At 50.1% G+C, this 25,676-nt stretch overlaps 1 pseudogene; it reads left to right on the top strand.

The window, feature by feature from the left end:
* The first annotated feature begins 12,758 nt into the window (after window positions 1-12,758).
* LOC144105499 (uncharacterized) lies at window positions 12,759-13,652 on the top strand (annotated as a pseudogene).
* The last annotated feature ends 12,024 nt before the right edge of the window (window positions 13,653-25,676 follow it).

Here is a 25,676-nt window from a genome sequence, read left to right as displayed (position 1 = left end):
CTAACCTTTGGACTATTGGCGGAGCTGTCGGTGCGGCAGCGGCTGGTGCCGAGCTGGTGCGTCGTCATTCATGACTGGCACTTAGCGGCAATAGCAGAGACGTGCGGGGAACCACTTAATGGGGTTAGAGTCTTCGCAGAAACTTACATTTCTGCCACTTCTGACACCATGCAGTAAACAGACATCACGCCACAGTTACCGTGGCGGGAAAAACTGCCCCCGAGGCTTAATTGACGCTTACTATATCGCTCCCACTCCAGGGGACATGATGAGAGAGATATGTGGGGCGCAGCATGTTACACAGCGCCACGTACACTACAGTAACCTCAGGAGAAGATATTAGATACTAGGAGACAGGAAATCGTGCCACCAGAGCTGGCAAAAATAGTACTGTCGGTGTGACTTTTTCCAGATCAGAGGATAATCTAAATACGGACCATCCTGCGCGCCGATCGTTTCAGCACGAAGTTAATTTGTAAAATGATGTGTCAATGCGTTGACACTGACTGTGGAAACCTGCAGATGTGGTTTGCCGTTCGCTTTTTTTCGGTTTTTGCGGCTCTATGAGCGTTATGCTGACGCGTTTCCATTAGGCTGGCGAGGGGCGTCTGCTGTTGGACCTCCATTCTCTGTTTCTTGCTAGCGCCGCTAGTTGTTGCATGGCTGAGAGAATTCGCGAATAGGCCTGCGCGCCTCACGCAATGGACGTCGGCATCGTGAAGGCAGCGTCGGATGAATTGTCCTGAGATAATCTGGGTTTCTTGGGATCTTCAGGCAGCGTGAAGAGGTGACGCTATGGCCGGGAAGGTAAACATAGCGCATAAAAGCATAAAAGATGCCGATCGGTGTAGAAAGGGCGACAGCCCAATTTCGTCTTCATCGTCTTCCCGGTAGTATACTACGTTCGGTTCACTAAGGACAGTGAGAAAAGCTCGTCATAATTATACCGGCGAGACGGCTCTAGATAAGTGTTACAGGCGGAGCATATTCCTGGTAGATATTCGTAAAAAGGCCGGCCAACCGCAGGGCTTCCTTTCAGGTGTTGAAAACTATCAATAAAGAAAGCGCCGGCCGAACTTAAATACTGACCTTGGGAGTTAATGTCATCATCGTATAAAAGACTATAGAAACGCTACGGCGTCTTGGTATAATGTCAGTGTATCTTTAAATGGTAACTACTACGTTGAATGTTCTTTCGCCGAATGTGTGCAAACTTCTTTAAGCGCATTATCAGTAAGTTATGTGAGAAATTAAAAAAAATGAAAGCAAATCGAAAAAGAAAAACGCACTGAAAAGCTTAACATCACCATATACCATTCTGTTTTCCTGAAGCTGATTTGTTTCATTTATGTGCTCCTTTGAGCTTTGAAATCTCTGACGTTATTATATATTGCCTCGAGTCTTTGCACTGCTTGTTCGTTCTTCAAATCTGCCGCCACGCCGCTTTAACACTGTTTGCGACGCAAGACGTGACTACATTTATCTCGATTGATCGCATCTAGGTGGAGCTGATTCTACCTTGTTCCGGAATGCTCTAATAACTTTGCACGCTTTACCTAAAAAGTTCGCTATCAGCTTTAAATTGAGCATGGCCGACCGCGACGGGCATGCTGTCTGACGATTGCCGAGCACGATGGTTGCTACGCCGGCGCCATGTAATTCAGGCCGTTGTGGGCGCAAGTCAGCCTAAATAAAGAGTTTTGTTTAGACGCCATTTTCGCTGTCAATCTGCTCCCCGCATCGCAGTCACCACTTCGTGACAATATAATTATTATAACCTTCTTTTGTTTGTCGCCACTGTTAAGCTGCGCGAAAAGTTAGGCATTATAGATGAACCATGAGAACGGTATCCACAGAAGCTAAAAAAAAATATTTGCCTTCACAACTCAAAAGGAGCCATCGACCAACACAAATATAGCCTTTCCCAGGTTGTTCTTCAGTTTACTAATAGCGTCACATTTAACTTTTGCACAGCATGCGCCTTCTCTTGGAAATTGTCCACTCTCGGTGCTCACGCACTTTGTTTTTCATGATTGCCATATTGTTACATACTGTGATGACCCCCATAATGCGCAGGTCCACACGGGACGGAGAGGCAAAGAGACACCGTATGGCTCAGTTTAAACAAACAGGTATATTCAATAATTACACATGATTAAGATTATACATCAGAGGCTGGGGCGTCCGAGCTTACGTGCCGACGACTTCATGGGGGCGATGGAGTGGCTCCGGAGTTGGGCTCGAGCGGTTGCTGGCAGAAGCTGCACGCCGTCGGGCTTCGGCGCTGAAGGCCCTCTTGGCGAACGATGTCGTCCTGAGCGTGTATGCAGTAGAATTTCAATAGTCGTCCGTTTCTTCGAGGATGGTTCACAAACCCTTCCTCTAGTGTCGTTCGGCTTGGAAGATGAACAGGAGGCGAGCTTGTAGATGATGACAGCAGAGCATAATTTTACAACATACATATACAGAGAGTTAAACTGGAAAAAGCAGAACTGAATTTACAAAAGAACAAACTTTGCACTACTTTACTCATCGACCGGGCAGGTTAGTGCCTAAGTAGCATCACATTACATGCTAAGCATGGAGCCCCAGCTCAGACTGGACTGCATCCGTTTACATGCGCTTTTAAGCACTTGATTAACAAAGGACTAAGGGCGGTCATTTTCAGTGGCCCGCCCAAAGCATCAATTCTCCAATCAAAAATAACATGCGAGATGGGGACAACTCCTTGGGTTGGGCTTAGCCTCGAACCCAGAGTCTTGTTAACAACACAAACAAAATAAACAAAAACGCCACAACTCTCTCTCAAGTGAGAGTATCCACAGGCTCTCCCTTCGGAGCTAATCCTTGCCCCATGCATGCATACCGCCACCCACCATCGGTCCGCGTCGCCCGTCAGCAACAGAGGAGGGGGCGAAAGGGCCCACGATGCTGCCGGGCTACCGACGGCGGGACACAGCTAATAAGCATGAAGGGGTTCGTCTGTCGCTCCGGGAAACCAGATTAAGGGTCGGCCCTGTCTTCCCACATTCTTGGCGAGTCTTGCCTGTCCGCCATGACAGGTGTCCGTCACGGCCCTCCTGGGAATGCGCTTTTGTTCACGAGGCACGGCGGGAAGCTGTGAGTGCCTTCCCGGCGATAGCCCACGTCGAAAGGGGGGGGGGGGAGGGGGTCCGTGCGTCAAGCGACAATTTTCGTTCCCCGTATGTACTCGGGGGCTCTCGGTTTCCGCGTGTGCCGGCGTCCTGCTTTCTGCAAAGGTATGCAGCTGGAAAAGAGGGGCGGCCTTAAGCCCCAACTCGATGCACACACAAGGAATGTACCTCGTAGCACACAAGGAATGTCACACTCGCTCACCCTCCAGAAGAATGTTCTCCGAACAATTGAGTCCCTGCAGCTCCCCTTGTCTTTCTGAATCGCCTCGCACAGTGCGTCCGACAAAACACTTTTCGCTGCACTCAACACCACTGCACAACACCATATGCCTCCGCTGTCATAACTGGCGTCTCCAGGGGCAGCACTGATCTTCTTTTACAGATAAACATGAAACTCAGCACCCAAGCCTCTCCTTTCTAGTCCAAACTGGACGAAATAAATTTACCACAGTTATAAAGGAGCTCCCACTTCTAGCACGATCACGGCACAGACAAAAATATAGATAACGAAAGGAAGTAGGGCAGGTTCTGCATGCGCTCCGCATGCTCTCCTGTGAAGGTGTTACTTAATGACAGAAAGGTTTAACTACCAACTCCGATAACTTAACACATAAGCATATAGCAATGTTATGAGCTGTGGCATTACACAATTCTAACCAGTTCAAAACTCCGCTCTGTTTACGCCATTAGTCCGACTTAGCTTTCCGATTTCGCAGCGGATATCGGCCTTCATGAGTCATACTAAGTAAGTCTGTGCCCCTTTGTCTGCTTTGGGACTCGCGAGGGCTCGTGGCAGGAGCCTCTCCTGGCGTTATCTGCGCGGCAATCTCGCGCGCTTCTTCTTCTAGCAATGCATGAAGTAAATCCGGTGGCATTCTGGCCGTCACCTCTGGCGCCTGCCGAACAAATGCAGGAGAGGGCGTTTCTTGCGAACTATCTGCGCGCTCCGCTTCACTTCTGTCCCCATCAAAATCCGCGCTTTCCCTTTCCTCATTTCGTGAATACTGAACCGGTGCCGACTTGAGGCGATTTGCGTGTATCCTTATCAAGCGCCGGTTCACGTCTCGGACTCTGAAGTTTACCGGAGAAAGCTTCTCGACAACCTCGCACGGTCCTCTCCACTTCGTCTGGAACTTACGAGCTAGCCCAATCTGCCTTTGGCAGTTTTCAATGTACACGCTGTCCCCCACATTAAACGGCGCGTCTCTAGCACTGCGATCGTGCACCTCCTTCCTGCGCTTCGCCGCTTTCTTTAAGGCCTCCTTTGCGATGTCCCTCGCCACTTGCAAGCGCGATTCTAGCTCCACCTTATAGTCGTCCAGTGAAGCGTATGGGACACGACGGGGGCCCTCTGGCACTTCACTAGGCTGGTCCGGGTTTCGGCCGTAGAGAAGAAAGAATGGCGATTCGCCCGTGCTCTCGTGTGCTGCGGAATTGTAGGCAAACATTGCATACGGGAGCCACAAGTCCCAGTCCCGCTGGTGGCGCGAAACATAATGCGACAGGAACCCGGCCACGGTTTGGTTCAGTCGCTCCACCGCGCCGTTGCAAGCCGGATGGTACGGTGTTGTCTGCTTCTTAGCGATCTTAAGCAGCTCGCAAACTCTCCTCATTAGCTGCGACACGAAGTTCGTTCCCCGATCTGTCAAGAGTTGCCTCGGGGGTCCATGTCGGAGCACGATCTGTTCGACAAATGCTCTTACAACCGTGTCTGCCTTCTGATCTGGGAGTGCTACCGCTTCCGCGTATTTTGAAAGGTGATCGACAAATACTAAAATGTACTTGTTTCCGGAAGTGGTCGTGGGCAATGGGCCCACTATGTCCATACCTGTCCGCTCGAAGGGAGCCGAAACTTCAGAGAACGGCTGAATTGGAGCTGGTCTTCGTCCCTTGGGTGTTTTTCTTTCGAGACAGGAATGACACTTCGCACAGTAGTCTCTAACATCCTGTCGCATGCCACTCCAAAAGTACAAACGCTCCACACGCCTGCGTGTCTTCGCTACGCCAAAATGACCGGCGCATGGCGCATCGTGAAACGCGCGAAGAACCCTTTCTGTCCACGACCGAGGTATGACGACTCTCTCCCAAGCGGTTTTCTCTAATCTCCCTTTCCTGGTTGGCCTCGTGCGCCGACACAGGGTGCCGTCTTTGTCAATGAAATAACCTAGCTGTTCGGGGTGAGACGGTGCGCCCTCTAAGCTTTCGATTATTCGCTTCAGGTCAGGATCTTTGCACTGCTCTGTGCGTAATTCGGCGGGGTCGACTACGGGGACAAACTCATCTATAGCTGCCACGGCAGCTGTGCGGCTGAGTGCATCAGCATTCAGATGTGTCTTTCCTGACTTGTGCTCAACTTCAAAGCAGTATTCCTGCAGGTGTAGATTCCATCTAGCGAGTCGCGAGCTAGGGTCCCTGACACTCATCACCCATTTCAGAGGATGGCAGTCTGTGACTAGCTTGAATTTGCGGCCGTAAAGGTAGCATCTGAAGTGCTTTACTGCCCAGACAACGGCGAGGCACTCCCTTTCCGTAGCTCCGTACTTTTGCTCTGTGGGGCTCAGCTGTCGGCTAGCAAAAGCAACAGGATGTTCTTTGCCCTCGATAACCTGAGATAGCACGGCACCAACTGCGAACTTTGACGCATCTGTGGCCATAACGAAGGGCAAACTAAAATCCGGGTGGCGCAACAGCGGTGCACTCATTAGCTTCCCTTTCAGGGCCCCAAAAGCATTCTCCGCGTTTTCGTCCCAGCGAAAGGCGACATTTTTGGCTGTTAAGGCGGTGAGCGGCTTAGCGAGCTTGGCGAACTCCTGTATGTGCCTTCGGTAGTAACCGATCAGGCCGAGAAACTGCCGGACCTGGCGGACGCTAGTCGGGGATGGAAAATCCGAGACACACCTTAGTTTCTCAGGGTCCGGTCGCACGCCGTCAGCTGAAACAACGTGCCCGAGGTATTTCACCTCGTTTTTGAGGAATTGGCACTTAGAGGGCTTCAGCTTGAGACCCGCTGCTCTTAGTCGCACCAAAACCTGCTCAATATCGCGCAAATGGTTATCAAAACTGTCACTGTATATGATAATGTCATCCATATACACGAAGCACAGCCTCCCCAGAAGACCTGCCAGGATAACATCAGCGGTTCTCTGCCAGACAGCAGGGCTGTTGGCCAGACCCATCGGCATTCTTTTCCATTCATAGTGCCCTGAGGGCGTGTTGAATGCCGTTTTGTCGGCATCTGCCGGATCCATTGCTATCTGCCAGAATCCCGCCGCCATGTCCACTACCGTGAAGTACCTGGCAGAGCCCAGCTGAGAAAGCGTCTCCTGTATATTGGGGATGGGGTATGGATCGATGCGAGTTACGGCATTTAGTTTGCGGTAGTCCACTACCAATCGATACGAGCCATCTGGCTTTTCCACCAATAGTGCTGGTGCTCCCCAGGGTGACTTTGAGTGTTCGACAATGCCGCGATCAATCAGGTCCTGCACCTGTCGCTCTATCTCCTCACGTTGGGAGTAAGGAATCCTGTACGCACGCTGGTAAACGGGCGATGAAGTGCCGGTTTCTATCCTGTGCTTTATAACGCCACAGCAGCCCAAATCCAGGTTGGACGCGGCGAATACTTCCGAGTAGTCGTTCAGCAAACCAGCCAGAGCCTCCCTCTCCCTGGATTTTACGTGAGAAAGATCGAACGACACCTTTGGAGCAGCCGAAGGACTAGCATGCTCTACAGTTGCGAGTACCGTATCGGTGGGCTCACGTTTCTCTATCGCAGAGGTGAAGAAAGCCAATGTTTTGTTCTTGGGAAGGCTCAGTGGCTGCTGGCTACAGTTAACCACCCGTAGGGGCACTCTGTGGGCGTCATTAACTGTCACGAGGCACGCGGCTGCCTTCAGGCCATTGCTGAGAGAGTCGACCGGCTCAAGCACTCCCACGGCGCCGCTCTCTACATCTGAAGGCACAAACGCGTACAAAATGTGCTCCGACCAAGGAAGGACGACCGCCTCCTCGACCAGCCGGACGGCAACCCGCGAATATACCTTCTCCAATGATCCCACTCTTTGACGGGTGTCAATATCGGTAATGCGAATCTCAGCCCCTCTCCTGTTCAAAAACGGAACTTTTGAGCCGCCCGCATTAACCTCTTCCTCAGAGAATGAGACTACTACCTTCCCTTTTCTCAAAAAATCCTGCCCTAATATACCTGACACTCCGTTTGGCAGAGACACCGTGTCCGGGCATACGTAGCAGGGGTGCTCCAATGCAATTCCGCCGAGAGAGAAGTGTAACCGGTAGAGTCCACTTATGCCAAGAGGATCCCCCGTTATGCCTACAAATTTGGTTGCCATGCCACCAGACGCTTCCAACACCTCGCGGTCCCCCTTCCTTCGAAGCGTGTTAAAACTGCTCTCCTTAAGCAATGTCACCTTTGACCCCGTATCTATCAACAATTCCATGCAACAACCATTTAACTTGCAACGCACAACAGGGCATGCCTCGTCGGCCACACAAACTACCACCACCTCATCATCCACTGCTCCCTCCCCACGCTCCTCAGGCTGGGGAGGACTAACTAGTTTTTTGACTCGGTATCTGGAGCCCCGCTGTAGGCTTGCTTAGGGCGTGTCTCGCCTGCTTCTCTTTGTGGCTCCCCACGGCGCACGTTTTGGCAGAACCTGGCGATGTGTCCGCGACCCTGGCAAGCGAAGCATACGATTTCTTTAAAATCTCGCATACCGCGCCTGTAGGTTTGTGGCGGTCTCCGGTTTCCCGCGAATGGGCGCTGTTGAGCGCGCGCTTCAACCTGGCGTTCTACCTGCTGAGATAGCAGCTGTTCTAAGCGATCTAACCGCTCTGTCAAGAGAGCAACCTCAGGGTTGAGCACCGCTCTCTCTATGACGCGTACTCTCGCTGCGGCTGTCGTTAACGCCTCATTTTGTTCCTCATCCAATGCGGCCTCCACGGCTTGGTCGAAATTGCTCGGCTTGCGCGAGAGCACGAACCGGCGCACGGGGTCTTGCAGACCAGCCACGAACAAAGCGGTCATTTCCTCTTTAAGTATATCCTCCGCGTATTTCTTCTTAAGCTGGTCTCCTTCCTCCTCCCTGCTTAACGTATCGTGCGCTAGGCGCTGAAGCCGCGACGCAAATGTTCGCACGTCCTCCCCTACCATCTGTCCGGCGTCACGGAACCTCTGTACCCGCCCGTGACGTGGTTCAGTGTCGAAATGCTCAAACGCGAGCTTCTTAAATTCCGCAAATGATTTTGTGGATTTTACTTTTTCGTCTCGCCATGCAAAATCATGAGCAGCTCCTGCCATCTTACACCTCACCATTCCCAGCATTTGAGCATCGGACCATCCCCCCATTTTCCCAATCTCTTCTAGCATGGAAAAGAAATCGCAGATTGGAACCCCTGTCTTATCTCCCGTAAACGTCGGAATGACGCTTCCTAATGCCAGCATGCTTGCTCCGAGCGACGGCTGTGGAGTGGGAGCTCCCTCAGATAAAGACATTTTTTTTTTCAAGCCCTCCGGTGCCTCAAGCCTCTCAAATGGGGGTAAAAGTCCGACAATCAGTCCCGTGATTCCCTTTTGATTACAATTTTGAAGTCATGAATGTCGCAGCATTCAGAGGACATTTGCTTTTGAGACCCCACTTCTGACAGGAGCTGCAGGGACTCAAATGCCTAGGTAGCATCACATTACATGCTAAGCATGGAGCCCCAGCTCAGACTGGACTGCATCCGTTTACATGCGCTTTTAAGCACTTGATTAACAAAGGACTAAGGGCGGTCATTTTCAGTGGCCCGCCCAAAGCATCAATTCTCCAATCAAAAATAACATGCGAGATGGGGACAACCCCTTGGGTTGGGCTTAGCCTCGAACCCAGAGTCTTGTTAACAACACAAACTAAATAAACAAAAACGCCACAACTCTCTCTCAAGTGAGAGTATCCACAGGCTCTCCCTTCGGAGCTAATCCTTGCCCCATGCATGCATACCGCCACCCACCATCGGTCCGCGTCGCCCGTCAGCAACAGAGGAGGGGGCGAAAGGGCCCACGATGCTGCCGGGCTACCGACGGCGGGACACAGCTAATAAGCATGAAGGGGTTCGTCTGTCGCTCCGGGAAACCAGATTAAGGGTCGCCCCTGTCTTCCCACATTCTTGGCGAGTGTTGCCTGTCCGCCATGACAGGTGTCCGTCACGGCCCTCCTGGGAATGCGCTTTTGTTCACGAGGCACGGCGGGAAGCTGTGGGTGCCTTCCCGGCGATAGCCCACGTCGAAAGGGGGGGGGGGGGAGGGGGTCCGTGCGTCAAGCGACAATTTTCGTTCCCCGTATGTACTCGGGGGCTCTCGGTTTCCGCGTGTGCCGGCGTCCTGCTTTCTGCAAAGGTATGCAGCTGGAAAAGAGGGGCGGCCTTAAGCCCCAACTCGATGCACACACAAGGAATGTACCTCGTAGCACACAAGGAATGTCACAATACTCAGCAGGCACTGAGTAAGTCTGGGGCGTCTATTTAAGAGGTTTACTGACGGGGGCGGAGAGCTCAAACTGGTCAGGCCAACCAGCTTGGTTTTCTTTCACCCTTCTGTTTTCCTCCGCTTCGTCCTCGACGCAAAACACGTTACACTTCTCCCTCCGCAGACGAAGCCTCCCACTGCGAGCTAAGCAGGGTCCCGAGGGCTGAATAATTTGAGCCGAGCAATATGCACCACTTGGGTCTTTCGAAAGCATCGGCCGCTGTCAGTAAGGCGCGAGATGACATAGTTGAAATCACTGATGCGCTCAAGCACTACAAAAGGGCCAGTGTAGTGGGACAGCAGCTTCTGACACAAACCACGCTTGCGGAGTGGCTTCCACAATGGTATTGTCCGCAACCACACACTGTTGCCAGGGCCATAGTAAATGGGCTGGCGGCGGATGTCGTAGCGGTGTTTAGAGCGCTGCTGTGGGTCCAAAATGCGGAGGCGGACACTTCTACGTGCTTCTTCAGCTCGACAGAGTGTGGCGGCGATGGAAGGCTCGTCGTGGATCGAAAAATGAACGATGATGGCGATACAGCGGCGCGGAACGCGAGCGTACAGGAGGTAAAACGGGCTGTAACCAGTTGTTTCATGTTGTGCAGTGTTGCACGCATACGTAGTAAAAGGGAGGATGTCAACTCAGTTCTTGTGGTCAGAATCGACGTACATTGCCAGCATAGTGGTGAGCGTGCGGTTTGTGCGTTCGACGAGGCCGTTCGTTTGTGGATGATGCGGTGTCGAGTGACGAAAATTGCACTCGCAGCCACGAAGAAGTTCTTCGACAACATCCTCAGTAAATTGGCGCCCACGATCACTGATGAGAACGCGAGGAGGTCCATGACGGAGAATGAGAAAGCGCAAGAGGAAAAGAGACACAACCGAAGCAGTGGCGGACGGTATGGCGGCTGTTTCACAGTATCTTGTTAGGTGGTCAACACAAACGACAACCCAGCGGTTACGATTCGCAGACCGGAGAAAACGGTATCGGAGAAAACGTGGTCGGAGGTGTTACAGGGTGCAGCTGGCCTGGCGAACACGACGTAGGGAGCTTAAAACGCTGGCACTGGACACAGCTGGCTACGTATTGTTGAATAATTTGTCCCATTTTGGGTCAGTAAAAATGTTCTTGCGTGCGGTGAAAGGATCGGGCAACTCCCAAGTGGCCAGACGTGGCATCGCCGTGCATCAGTTGAAAACAGGGATGCGAATGCTTTCCGGCACGGCGAGAATAAACCGTGCACCGCCGGGCGTAAAATTCTTACGGCGCGAATACAGAAACGGGCAGCAGAGGAATTGCGTTGAGGAACGCCATTAACGTTGTGTCCTTGCGCTGTTCAGTCTCGAACTGGTTAGGATCAGGAAACGTGGGTGATACAGAAGAGAGGTAGTCGTCAAAGTTTTCGCCATCGCAACCAGTCGTCTGAAGCGGGAAGGGCGAGAGAGAGTAAGCGTCGGCGTGTTGACGACCGCTTTTGTACACGACAGTGAAGTTGAACTCTAGTAGCCGCAGAGCCCAGCGGCCGAGTCGGCCGCATGGGTCACGGAGGTTCACGAGCCAACAGAGCGAATGATGGTCGGTGACGATGGCAAAGGCATTGCCCACAGGTAGGAACGAAAGCGCTGCATGCACAGCAAAAACTGCCGCGAGACACTCTTGTTCAACTGTGTAGTTCCGTTCTGACTTGCTCAACGAATGGCTGGCATAAGCTATCACATGCTGATCTCCGCCGTGGCGCTGGATGAGCACAGCACCAACTCCGACATCACTGGCGTCGATGTGAACTTCGATGGAAGCAGAAGGGCAGAAACGGGCAGGATAGGGCCAGACGCCAGGAGAAATTTACGACGGCAGAATACAGACTCACACTCAGGGATCTGCTGCAATGGCACGTCTTTTTGTAGGAGGCACGTGAGAGGGGAGGCGACGTCGGCAAACCATGGACCAAACGGCGAAAATACGAGCATAGCCCTAAAAACTGCGAAGTTACTTGACTGATTGCGGCGCTGTGAAGTTGGTGTCAGCCTAAACTTTCTGTGGATCCGGCCGGACACCGTCCTTATCGACTAAGTGACCGAGGACAATTATTTGGCGTTCGCCAAAGTGACACTTCTTTGAGTTAAGGACCAAGCCCGCTCTTTCAATGCAGTCCAGGACTATAGCGAGGCGGCTGTTATGTTCGCTAAATGTTTTCCCAAAGATCACATCATCCAAATAACAAAAGCAAAACTGCCACTTAAGACGGCGCAAAATATTGTAATAAATCTTTCAAATGTGGCAGGTGCATTGCATAGTCCAAAAGGCATAACATTAAATTCATACAGTCCGTCAGGTGTGACATATGCCGTCTTTTCTTTGTCGTTCAGATGCATTTAGGTGGGCTCGGTGACTGCACCTCAGCGCAGCCATCTAATCCGCTGATCTTTGCGATGCAGACGACCAACCAGCTGTTCGTCAGCCTACTGTTGCCGACCTTGGCAAGCCTTCTTTCGGGTGCGTCGTTTGACTGCGCACCACCATGCTCCAGTGACGAGCCGGGACGCTACCGCTTGCCGCTCGTCAGCTGCCCGTCCCGGATGACTGCTGCCACAACAGAGGAACAGTGGCTGCCGGCGCCGAAGGAATCTTGGACGGCCGCATCATCACGGACATCAACAGCTTCCCCCCATATAAAAGCACCCCGCCACCGGCACCGTTCTGTGGGCTCGGTGACTGCACCTCAGCGCAGCCATCTAATCCGCTGATCTTTGCGATGCAGACGATCAACCAGCTGTTCGTCAGCCTTTTGTTGCCGACCTTGGCAAGCCTTCTTTCGGGTGCGTCGTTTGACTGCGCACCACCATGCTCCAGTGACGAGCCGGGACGCTACCGCTTGCCGCTCATCAGCTGCCCGCCCCGGATGACTGCTGCCACAACAGAGGAACAGTGGCTGCCGGCGCCGAAGCAATCTTGGACGGCCGCATCATCACGGACATCAACAGCTTCCCCCCATATAAAAGCACCCCCGCCACCGGAACCGTTCTGTGGGCTCGGTGACTGCACCTCAGCGCAGCGATCTAATCCGCTGATCTTTGCAATGCAGGTTAGTAAATCCTATACCTTATTTGCCAAAACATCAAGCAATTATATTCTGGTGCAGGTCCCGAGCCCACAGTGCTGTGTTGCCATTGCCGCCGAGTGTGTCACTGTTGTTCATTCTTTGCTATTGTTATCAGGAGATATCGAAACTAACCCTGATCCTAACGACAGCAGTGCAGTACTCGCGGAACTCCAGAAACTAACCGCAGGCCAAACCCAACTAATAGCCGAAGTACAAGGTCTGAAATCCCAGCTCACTACTACGGATAAAACCATAACTGATTTAAGCAATCGTATGGCCGACCTGGATACACACTACCAAGCACTACTTCCCCTTCAAAACGACATTGAAAAGATGCAGGCTGACACAAGCAACATGGCGCGTATAATCCAGGAACTAGAAACCCGCATAGAGGACGCTGAAGACAGGTCACGCCGTAACAATCTCATCTTCTATGGTATCCCTGACACTACTGATAGCGAAACGTGGGCAGAATCTGAAAAACTAATCATTGATGTTTGCCGTAATAACCTTCAAATAACTGTGGAACATCACGAAATAGAAAGAGCTCATCGCCTCGGTCGTCACTCACAAGATAAAAATCGTCCCATAATCGTGATTCACAAGTAGCAAAACTAAAGAATCCCTCCTATCAAATGGGCGAAATCTGAAAGACACGGTTTATAGTGTTGGAGAGGACTTCTCGCATGCCGTTCGTCACGCGCGAAAACAACTTGTTGCATTTGCTAAAGCCAGGTCTGCCAAATTTTCCTTGCGATTTAAAACACTTCACATCGGCTTGAACCGTTATATTTTTGACACTTCATCTAACACCGTCAAGCAACTCGCGTAGCAATCGTCCCTTCACCCTACACCAATAAAACGCCAGCGTGCGACACCCTCAAATGGTCCCTCAAATGTTCCCTCGTTTTCCGTGATATTCACTAACATCAGCAGCTTCCTCCCAAAGCGTGAACTCATATCCAGTGTAATTTCGTCATCCAGGAGCAATATACTTATACTAACTGAAACTTGGTTAAACAGTAACGTGTCCGACGCTGAAATTTTAACTGACTTACCCGAATTCAACGTCTACCGAAACGATCGAAAAAACTCACGGGGGGGGGGGGGGGCGGTGTTCTTGTTGCAATTCACCCAGGTATATCACGCTCTATTGCACACGTCACATCTGATATGGAATCATTATGGCTAATTATTCGCACTCCCCCTGTAACAGTACTTCTCGGCGTTTGTTATAGGCCCCCGCAGTCAAATCCAAACTTCTGTCGACATCTGAATGATACTATAAATCATCTTGTTAAATACCCAAATGCGCGCATTCTCCTTTTCGGGGACTTCAATTATCCGGACATTGATTGGCAGAGTTTAGGCACTTCCTCATTAACATGCAATACAGAGGCCAAGAACTTCATTGATGTCTGTTTAAATTTTAACCTTGCACAGTTAGTCTCGGAACCTACTCGCACCACGCATGCAACCGCAAACACCCTTGACCTAATACTAACTAATAGCCCTGAGTACCTATCATTCATTAGTTATCTTCCAGAAATCAGCGACCATAAAATCTTACATGCTCTATTTTCATATACCCCAGCTCAGAAGCACCCATCCAGAAAAACAATAAATCTCTACGATAAAGGGAATTACGATGCAATAACTGAAGACCTTAACATGTTTTTTTCAGAGTACCAATCCACATTCGACACTCACTCTGTTCACGAAAACTGGTTGATATTCAAAAATAAGTTAAATATGCTCTCTAATATGTTTATCCCCAGGGTATCTTTTCAAAATAACCGCAATAAACCATGGTTTACTAAGCATCTAAAACGTCTAGAAAACAAGAAGAAACGCCTGTTTCGTACAGCCAAACACACTGATAATCAAGCCACTTGGGAAAAATACCTTGCATCTGAGAAATCATACTTACTTGCAGTTCGTAGCGCCAGGCGCTCATTTTATCACACTGACTTACCGAAGCTACTAATCAGCAATCCTAGACAATTCTGGCAGGTTTTAAATCCTAAGCACACTCATGATATTACACTGACTAACGACTTGCACGAAGCGGTTACTGACCATGAATGCGCAGAAATATTTAATAACGCCTTTGTATCTGTTTTGACGAGTGATTTTGACATGCCTTCACAGTTACCATCGCTCAACACAGAAGCCATCATGCCAGCTCTCACATTCTTCACAGATGGTATCGCTTCCATAATTGATAACATGAAACTCTCATCATCAGCTGGTATGAACATGATTAATATAAAACTGCTTAAAAATGTGAAATCAACATGTGCAGCCTACTTATCTTTGATCTTTTCGCAATCGCTCTCTTCAGGGATCATTCCAGATGACTGTAAAACGGGGAAGGTCGTTCCAGTCCACAAATCAGGTAACAGAAACTCCCCCATGAATTATCGCCTCATTTCACTAACTAGCGTACCCTGCAAAATCATGGAACATGTCATCTACTCTCAAATTATAAATTTCTTAGACTCAAATGATTTCTTCCATTCTTCACAACATGGGTTTCGTCAGGGCCTCTCTTGTGAAACCCAATTAGCATATCTTTTTAAACGAACACTCGCCAAAGTCATAAAGAAAAAAAATAACCGTAAGAGAATTGACGTTTCGGCACCACTACGGGTGCCTTGTTCACAATGGGATGAAAAACGAGCCGGGCTGCTGCTTATGTAGGGAAAACGTTGCGTATCGTGCGGATGTATATCTCGGGTAGATTGCCCTGCGTCCTGTTAATCGCTTGGCTTGTCATTTGTATGTGAAGGGATTCCTTGAGCAGACGAGTAGATAATGATTTTTCTTTCTCAAGTATGCGCGTGGAATCCCAGTCAATCAAGTGGCCCGTGTTTTGCTGGTGTTCGGCGAGAGCGTTAGAAATCACTTTTTTGTTTTTGACGTCACGCTGGTGTTCTTTGAATCGTCTCCTGAAGTCCCCTGTTTCGCCTATATAGGCTGCACCGCATTCTTTGCAAGGAATTTTGTAAACTACCCCAGGGTAGCTGGTCTTTTCAAGCGGGTCCTTTGCTCGTACCAAATGGTTTCTGATCTTGCTGGATGGGACATGGGCAACTTGGATGTCGTAGTCAGCCAGTATCCGGCATAACGTCTCGCTGACACCAGGGGCATATGGGATGGCTGCACGTTTTTTCTTATTGGCTGCTTTTGCTTCGGCTTGAGGGGCCGCAGCGTGTCGTTATTGGGATTGTAGCACTTGACGTGGGTATCCGTTCTTTGAAAGCTCCTTTCTTATGCGGCGGACTTCACGAGTTCTTTTGCGTGGGCTTGAACAAAGCTTGAAGGCACGATTGTAAAGCGCCGCGGCAACGGAGCGTTTCTGCCCTATTGGGTGCGCAGAATGAAAATTCAGGTACTTCCCTGTGTGGGTAGGCTTCCTGTACACGCTCGTCGTGATGCCGTTTGCTGTTCGTTCGATGAGGACGTCGAGGAAAGGGAGGCGCCCATTGCTCTCTTCTTCCATCGTGAACTGAACGCTCTCTTGAAATGAGTTCAGGTGCCGTAGAACTTTTTCCGCATCCTGTCGTCGGATGATGCAGAAACAGTCGTCGACGTACCGCAGGAAAAACCTAGGTGGCGGGTCGAACGTCAATTCTCTTACGGTTATTTTTTTCCTTTATGACTTTGGCGAGTGTTCGTTTAAAAGGATATGCTGAATTTCCCTCGCCAGACGGGTTTCCGTCGAACCCTCAACTATAAACCCAATTAGCGTTGTTCCTTCACGACTTGCACACTAATCTTGACCGTAACAAACGGACTGATGCCATATTTCTAGATTTTGCGAAAGCTTTTGATAAAATTCCCCAACGTCGTTTACTAGTAAAACTTGCACAGCTGAACTTACATCCTAACATACTACAGTGGATTGAGCAGTTTCTCACTAATCGTTTTCAATCAGTGTTTGCTAACGGCCACCTGTCTAACAGCCTCCCGGTTACTTCAGGCGTTCCGCAAGGATCTGTACTCGGTCCATTACTCTTTTTAATATATATTAATGATTTACCTGACCACGTTTCCTGTAGTATTCGAATGTTTGCTGACGACTGTGTTATCTACCGCACTATTAATAACTCTCGTGATCAACTTAGTCTTCAAACCGATCTTAACAGCGTACTTAATTGGTGTAACAACTGGCTCATGTCCCTAAATCCTAATAAATGCAAACTCTTATCCTTCTCTCGTCGCCATAGCCCGCATCGCTTCCAATATTCATTTCTAACACCTCGATTGATTCAGTATCATCTTATAAGTATCTAGGAGTCACCTTGTCTTATGATTTATCTTGGCGCACCCATATTGGCAACATCATTTCAGCATCGAATAAAACACTTGGTTTTCTCAAGTGCCATCTCCGCCTTGCCTCTCAACACGTAAAATTACTCGCATATAAATCGCTCATCAGACCAAAATTAGAATGTGCCTCTGCCATATGGAGCCCGCACCAAACTTATTTAATTAATGCATTAGAAGCTGTCCAAAACCGTGCCACTCGATTCATCCACTCTTCCTACTCATATGACGTCAGCATTTCTTCATTGAAAGCATTATCAGGACTACCGCCCCTTTCGTTCCGTCGTCGCATTTCAAGTCTCACCCTTTATCACAAATTATTTCATTCTTCCCTCAATCGGTCACCGTATATCACAACTGCCGCACGCATATCTCACCGCACCAGTCATCCCCTACAAGTTGCCCGGCCGCCATCGCATACTGCCACCTTTTCTGCTTCATTTTTCTTTCGAGCAGCAACGGACTGGAACGGCCTACCCCGTGACATCGTCAACACGCTTCATCCTCTACTTTTCAAGAACATGTAACCGATCACCTTCAGTGCTAAATAATATTCGCTGTTTTGTTTGCTCATTTCATTAAAATCCCGCACCTTATGTAATACCCCCGATACAAGGGGGCCTTTAAGGTAAATAAACTGAATTGAACTGAACATTGGTATCTGCCAGTACCCTGATCTCAAATCAACCGTGGTCAAGTGTGAGGCGAAGTGAAGACAGTCGATGGCATCGGCTATGCGTGGGATCGGATGAACATGGAAGAAGAAGACGGCGATTAGTGGGCCGGCTGTCTGACACCGGTCCGTAATTTTCGGCTTTATTTTCTCATTTCAGAGGTTTTCCAGTCTTTTTGGCGTGTGTCCTCGACGTGCGACGACCTGGCGGTCCCTGGCCGCCGGCAAAAGCACGTCAAGCGACCTCCTCGGCGCTGTGCGCCGTATCAACGCCGACACGGAACATCACGGCCAGCTCAACTCCAAGTTGCACTGATGGCAGCAGCGCCAGCGGCGGGTCCAGTGGCCCCTGTAGTTGCGGCTACAGACCAGGCCCCGCCAAACAAGAGACTGCGCGACGACCAAGCCAGCAACGAGCCTCTGAACGACCATCCAGAGGACATGGACCAAGCATCATTTACAGTTGTATCGTATAAGAAAAAGAGAGCTACCGGTGTTCCTGTAGTTTTCAGGCCCACTGAGGAAGGAGGAAGCCTATGGAAAGCCAACCCCAACATTGTGGCTTCGGCAGTTGTAGCATCGGCTCAAGAAAAAGTCCTCAGCCATCGCATTCACAAGGATGGGAGCCTGATGGTTACAGTATCGACGCTGCCCGCCGCCAACCGTCTGCTCACGGTAACTAAGCTGGCTGGAGTGGCTATAGAGGCCCGAGTCCCATACTCTTACATGGCAAGCTATGGCAAAATACAAGATGTACCTGTCACCTACACAGACGAAGATCTGCAGGAATATCTACGCGACCAAGGTGTCCTCTCAGCAAGGAGGCTAACCGCCTACACTCCTGAGGATGGTGGAAAGATAAAAGAGGTACGCCGTCGCACAGTTATATTGGAATTCGCAAAAGATGCGCCGCTACCAAAACGAGTAACGCTGGGGTTCTGATGTTACCCTGTAACTGAATACGCCGGAGCAGCAACTCAGTGCTATAAATGTCAGAGGCATGGCCACATATCAAGACACTGTAGCGGCCCCATGCGCTGCAAAGTGTGTGCTGGCCCCCACTCGCACAAAGAATGCACTTCGAGAGCGCAACCTAAATGCGCTAACTGCGGTGGCCCACACCCTGCTTCCATTGGAGGGTGTTATAAAAAGAAAGCAGCCACAGTTGCTCGCACGGCAGAGCAAACAAGGGAAACCCCCTAAGCGCCATGAACCACCACCTAACCACGACGTGGTTTTCACGACTACGGCAGCTCTTTCCGAGAATCAGTCAACACAGCGTGGCAGAGCAGCTGACAAGACCTACGCAGATGCGGTAAAAAAGAAGCGTGGGAAGTCCGTTGGTTCTTCTCCTTCATCAAAGCTACTGCAACGCACTACACAAGACCCGACAAACAGCGTCGCTCGCTCTGACCCTAGGGCGCCACAACATGACAAGAAGATCAGCGGCAGGCAGCAAACCGGAAGCTCTGAACAAGATGTCACATGCCTACTGATTACGATGCTGTTTGCAGCCATCAAGGCTCTTATCCGTGCAAACCCCTCGTCAGGAGGACTCCCAGAAGTAGAAGCTGTCCTTGCAATGGAGCCGTTGGTGTCGGTCTCCTATGCTCCGCAAGGGCGTAATACCACACTTCAGTAATCATGGCTTCCACAGCGAGAACTTCACCGCAGCTGACAATCCACAACATCTTTCGTACATGCACCATTTTCCAGTGGAACGCTCGCGGGCTACGTTCTTAACTCTCAGATTTCCGACAGCTCGTGCGAGTGTACCGCTTCCCTTTCATAGTCATCTGTGAATCACGCGTCGAGGAAACTTTCCGACTCAATGGATACTATTTCCATCATTCACAACGACCAGATAACGTCAGCAGATTGCTGATTGGCTTTCGCAAGGATATCCCGGCCTCACCGGTTTATGTCCCGCCTCACAGCGACAATGAATACGTATGCGCTGTCACAGTTATTGCCGGACAACAGTACACTCTGATTGGAGTATATTTTGAGCCAGGCACGCCATTTGATGCTTTGAGACTTGAAGACTTGATAGCAAGGACGCCCTCCCCGCATATTATTTGCGGAGACTTCAATGCTCGTAATGAAATTTGGGGCAGCTCACATACATGTGCCCGAGGTGCCAAGCTTGCAAAACTTCTCTCCAAGCATTCAGTTCAGCCATTAAATGACGGCAGCATCACCTACCTCCGAGGCCCGACGACTACCAGCAGCATCGACGTGACATTTGTCACAAGTTCATTCGCCCACAACTTTGGCTGGTGCAATGATTTGGAGACACGTGGAAGCGACCATTACCCAATCCTCATATCGGATTTCCATGTGCAGAGGAACCCAATGAAATTCCTTATAAAATCTACTGACTGGGACGCATACAAGGACGCTGTAAGCAGAGGAGTTACTGCGGCAACTCGCAATGAGGAATTAGCATCGACAATTGCGTATTGCCTGAGGGCGAGTACACAAACTACCGCTAAAAATGATAACCTACCTTCAAATGATGACACATTCCAAAGGCTTTGCGCTATACGCAGGCGAGCTGAAATTAAAGCTCTGCGCACAAAAAGCCTCGGTGACCTACGTGCATGCCGACGGGCACAGCGTCACATTCGACGCTACGTGGATAAACTCAGTCGGCAAAAGTGGCGTGACTTTTGTTCTATGCTGGATGTGCGCAAACCAGTAACCAATATTTGGCGGATAGTTAGAGGTATGCGCACGCCACTTCAACAACTCCACCCCTTCGCTGCACTCTCCCTTCACGAACAAAAATCTATAAAAGAAGTCTCAGAAGAATACTGCAAGCTGCTGTCGGCAGGGTCAGGGCATTCGACACTATCCGCAGATGGTCAAACAGGCATCCCAAAGGCGGCAGTGCCAGCGTTAGACCTGCCTTTCACTATGGAAGAACTATCCACAGCTATCGCGGAGACAAACAGGCACACGTCTCCGGGTCATGATGAGGTGACCTATGACGCCATTGCAAAGCTACCCCATACCTCCCGTCTTCGACTCCTGGAGTATTACAATTCTTCCTGGATGGCTGGTGAGGTCCCCACGGAATGGAAGCTGGCGAAAATTGTGCCCGTTTTGAAACCCTGTAAGCAGCCAACAAGCTACGCATCATTCCGGCCCATTGCCCTACTGAGCTGCGTAGGTAAGCTCATGGAGCGCATGATCTGCAAGCGCATAACTTGGTTCCTAGAAAGCCGAAATGAGTTCCCCCAAGAAATGAACGGGTTCCGTCAAAACAGGTCTGCGACTGACAATGTCATCGTCCTCGTCTCATCAATTGAGTACCTTCATGCTGGGTACATCCCAACAGCCGTTTTCCTAGACATCAAGGCCGCTTTTGACTCCGTCTTTCACCATGCAATTCTCGCAGCCTTTGGCAGTCTTGGCCTTGGAGGAAGGCTATACAAGTGGATTGGGCATTATTTAAAAGAACGACAAATTTTTATTACCACTCCAAACGGTCCAACACGCTTTCACGCAGTGGAGAGGGGCGTACCACAGGGAGCGGTGCTCAGCCCTCTCCTGTTCAATATTGTCCTTATTCACATAAGAAGACACCTTCCGCGAGGGGTCCGCATAACAATTTATGCTGATGATATCTGCATCTGGCCCGCGTCACGTTCGCGCTATATTACCCAGCAACGTCTTCAGAGAGCGCTATTGCACATTTCATTGTACCTGGCTTCCAGAGGTCTTCGTCTCTCGCCAGAAAAGAGTGTTGAAATGGCGTTTACAAGAAAAACGATGACCCGATATCCGCTGCTCCTAGGCGGACGATCACTGCCATATGTACGATCTCAGCGATTCCTGGGTGTTGTAATCGACTATAATCTGTCATGGTCACCTCAGATAAAAAAACTCCGTGCAAGGATTACTGCAGCATCGCAAGTGTTCAGGTTCATAGCGGGAACAAGGTGGGGTAGCAACTGCCGATCAATGCTTCTGCTTGAAAAAGCCTGTGTTGAAGGAACCTTGCGCTACTGTCTACCAGTGCTTCAAAGTTTATCTACATCAAGCAATAAGACTCTCAATGCCGCACGGAACAACTGCCTGCGAATATGTCTTGGCCTCCCAAAGGGTTCCTCTGCATCAGGAACAGTAGCGGAGGCAGGATGTCTCCCACTAGAGGTAATTGCCGCCCAGGAAACTATGCGTACCCATCTCCGCCATGTCCTGCAAGGGAAGAAGCACATCCTACACCGTGTCCACCTAACTCACAGCAACTCTAGCTTTGGCCAGGCAGTGCAGCTCCTGCCCCTTCCTACTATTAATCAGCCACAGAAACTACTCCCTCTGGCCTTTCCTCCATGAACACTCTCTCCTCTAAAGGTGAAGAAGTCTGTTCCAGGTGTGAATGCAAAGAGCCGCATGCCACAGGCAGCACTTCTGCAAGCTACTCTCGCCTACTTAATCGAAGAATATACGCAGCACACCCATATCTTCACCGATGGTTCAACTACTAAAGAAACTTCTTCTTGTGGCCTTTATGTGCCCTCAACAGGCCATGCCCTTTCTTACTGGCTGCAGCGGAGGACCTCCTCTACAACATCTGAGCTTCACGGCATTAAGAAAGCTGTTTCTTACATCCTGCGCCGAACCGCCGGCAGTTGGGTTACCTTCACCGATTCAAAAGCATCTCTGCAGATCCTGGCCAACCTGCTGAAGAAAACGAATCACGAGCCAGTTTCCCTGGACATTGGGTATATCCATCATTTAGCTATTGCCGCAGGCCACTGCATAACATTTCAGTGGGTACCTGCTCACTGTGGCATTATGGCTAATGAAAAAGCAGATGAAGCGGCCCGGAAGGGCCATCAACATCAGAGATACATTCGAAGTTTTCTCACGAAATCTGATGCGTCCCAAATGGCTAAAAGTTTTGCGTACGAAGAAACGTATCGGCTTTGGAGTTTGCCGACGCATCAGTACCAATTTCTTCACTCAATCGACCCACATCTTATATCAAGACTCTCACACAGAATTCCTCGACAACTCGAAACACTTTATCACCGACTTCGTCTGAATGCTGCATATACAAACGGCCTGCGATACCGTTTTGGACAAATGAACAGTCCGCATTGTGACAACTGTGCCTCGATAGAAACTGTGGAACAGATCCTGCTTGAGTGCCCTGCGTATGCTAACGAGCGTGCGTACTATGAACATTGCATGCAGAAGCTCTGCCCAGTGCCCCTAACAATGGACAAAGTTTTAGGCCCCTTAGCCTGCTTCAGGCAACAGAGACTTGCAATGAACTTTCTTTTTACATATTTAAAAGACATTGGACATCTCGATAAGCTCTAAATTCACTTACAGGCTGCCTTCATGCATTCTTCTTGCAGTGAACTTCGTCAGCCCATTTGTCGGACTATGCACTCCATCATTCCATAGGTTACATCAATACTCGCCACTGCATCCTTAGTACCCATTTCATGGCTGCATTTTATCTTCGTTTTTTTTTCCTTCCACCTCTTCACGCTGCTCTCCTTCAGTCTTTATCTCCCAAATTCTCCTCCCTACGCAGAGTAGCATGCCAGCGATATTGAAACGCCGGCTAAATTCTCTGTTTTTTCATTAAAGAGTCTCTCTCTCTCTCTCTCTCGGATGAACATCTTTTTTTTTGCGATGGCATTTAGGTGACTATATTCTAAGCACAATCGCCACGTATTATCCTTCTTTTTCCCCGAGGATAACTAGAGCCGGCCAAGGGCTGCAAGATTCCTGGATAACTCCTCGGTTTAACATGTCATGAACATGTCATGTTGGTCTATTAGCTCACGTTCGGTGATACCCGGTAAGGCCTGCGTCGTATTGGAGGTGCGGAGCCATTATTGATCACATGATGAATGCGAGGACGTGGAATGGGTGCTGGAATGTCTCTGGAGAATCAAACACAGTGACATGCTTTGAATGCAGTTCCACCAAAATGCGACTCTCGTTTGTGGAAAGAGACTTAATAATCATAGCCTGAAACTCTTCACAGGGGTGTTCCGGCTCTTCAAAAGCGGGATTACTGAGCGCCGCGACTGAAACAGACTAGCCTTCCTCGAAGTGGGCAAGTTTCATGCCACGAGGTAATACAGCGGGCTCTTCCGAATAGTTCGCTGTCCACAGCGCAGTGTGGCCATGAGTCACGAGGACTATCTCACTATCTCACGAGGACACTCTTCTTAGCGCACGTAAGTGCAGTGGGTTCCACCATGGCGTCAAAGGCGTCACACTAAATTTTAGATGAAACAACCGGCACGAATCCGGCGGACATCGCCGGGCCAAGTGTGTCTCTCCTCTGACAAAGAGAACGCTTCGAAGTCTAGAGAGGAGATTTCCACTGGAGCAGACATCAGATTTGCGTTCAATGAAATCTCTCCTGCACAACAGTCTAATGTTGCACCGCACTGCTGCAAAAAGTCAATTCCAAGTATGGCGTCATGCGTAGAACGCGACAGCACAGTAAATTCAGTCCTGAAGACTTGTCCACCTATAATAACATTTGCGGAGAAGACACCGGGTGGAACTGGTGTTCCACCCCCAACAACCCGAAACACCACAGCCTGATCTCAGCCAAACGTTTCGTCCCAAACTATTCTCAAAAGGTCAAACTCATTACAGATACTGTCGCAACGGTGTCCACTAAAGCCATAGTTCGAATTCCGTCGATACGCACATCAAGTTTGTTCTTTAGCATAAACACAGGAAGAGGGATTGATGGCATCGACTTGCCGGTGGCCTCACTTCGATCGGCCGCGCCGTCTAGTTTCCCGGAGGGGGAGAGCGGCGCCGAGGGAATGGTGAGCGTCGTGGACGTGTAGTGGAGTCAGGCTGCTGTCAGAGGCAGGCGAGGCGTTTCGCAGCAATGCCGCACGGTAGCTAGCCCAAGAGCATGTTGGCGTTGAGTGCTGAACTTCGACATCAGGATTGAGAGAAGTGTTCGGCCACGGGCGGTCGTCTTGTTGCATCAGGACTCGTCGGCGACAGTATCGGGATGTATGTCCGGTCATGCCACAACACTAACACACAGGTGGAGGGCGCCAGCAGTCAACGTATGGTGCCTGCCAAGCGGGACCAGAACGTTGGTTGTAATCAGGTCGAGGCTGTTGTCGCGCCAAGTCGCCTGTGTAGGCGCGCTGTCTTTCGACAGACTGATAGGCGGACCGTACATCACAAGGTCTCCGATCAATGAAGTTCTGCGCACCGCCAGCTGGAACCCAAGAAGTGGTTGGGTTGTGGGCTCTGCCTGCAATGCCCAACCGTCCTGCTGGGCGTCATCCTGGCGAGGAGGGTCTTGATGCCGGACGAGTTCCTCGCGCAAAATTTGCCGAATCATATCAGTCATCGACACCATAGCAGCGACATGAATGCTGGCGACGATGATGACATTAGCCAGGCGCCCAAATTTCGGCACAATACGACGAAGCTTAAAGGCCTCGAACGACTGCAGCGCTTGATGACGTCGGCCGTAGACTTCAAACTGTGTTTGCTAATAAGGAAGTTGCATACATCTCCTGCAATCCCTTTAAGCAAATGTCCAACCTTATCTTCAGAAATCAGTGGATTCACTACCCTGCACAACTTTACGATGTCTTCGACGTACATAGTGCAAGTCTCACCAGGTAATTGGACCCAGTAAAGCAGCGTTTGTTCGGCGCGTTTCTTTTTGGCAGATCCCTCACCAGAACACTTCTTGATCTCTTCTGTAAAACGTTCCCACGTGGTAAGGGAGTCTTCATGGTTGTCGAGCCAAATCAGTGCTGTCGCTTCCAAAAAGGATAGGACGTTGGCTAGCTTCACTATAGCATTCCATCGGTTATATTAACTTCCCCGCTCGTAATGAGTCAGCCACTTGTCGACGTCTTCAT

Source organism: Amblyomma americanum, chromosome 9, assembly GCF_052857255.1.
Source record: "Amblyomma americanum isolate KBUSLIRL-KWMA chromosome 9, ASM5285725v1, whole genome shotgun sequence".
Classification (NCBI taxonomy): Eukaryota; Metazoa; Arthropoda; class Arachnida; order Ixodida; family Ixodidae; genus Amblyomma; species Amblyomma americanum.
The sequence above is the reverse complement of the archived record's forward strand: the minus strand, read 5'-3'. Positions and strand labels throughout refer to the sequence as shown.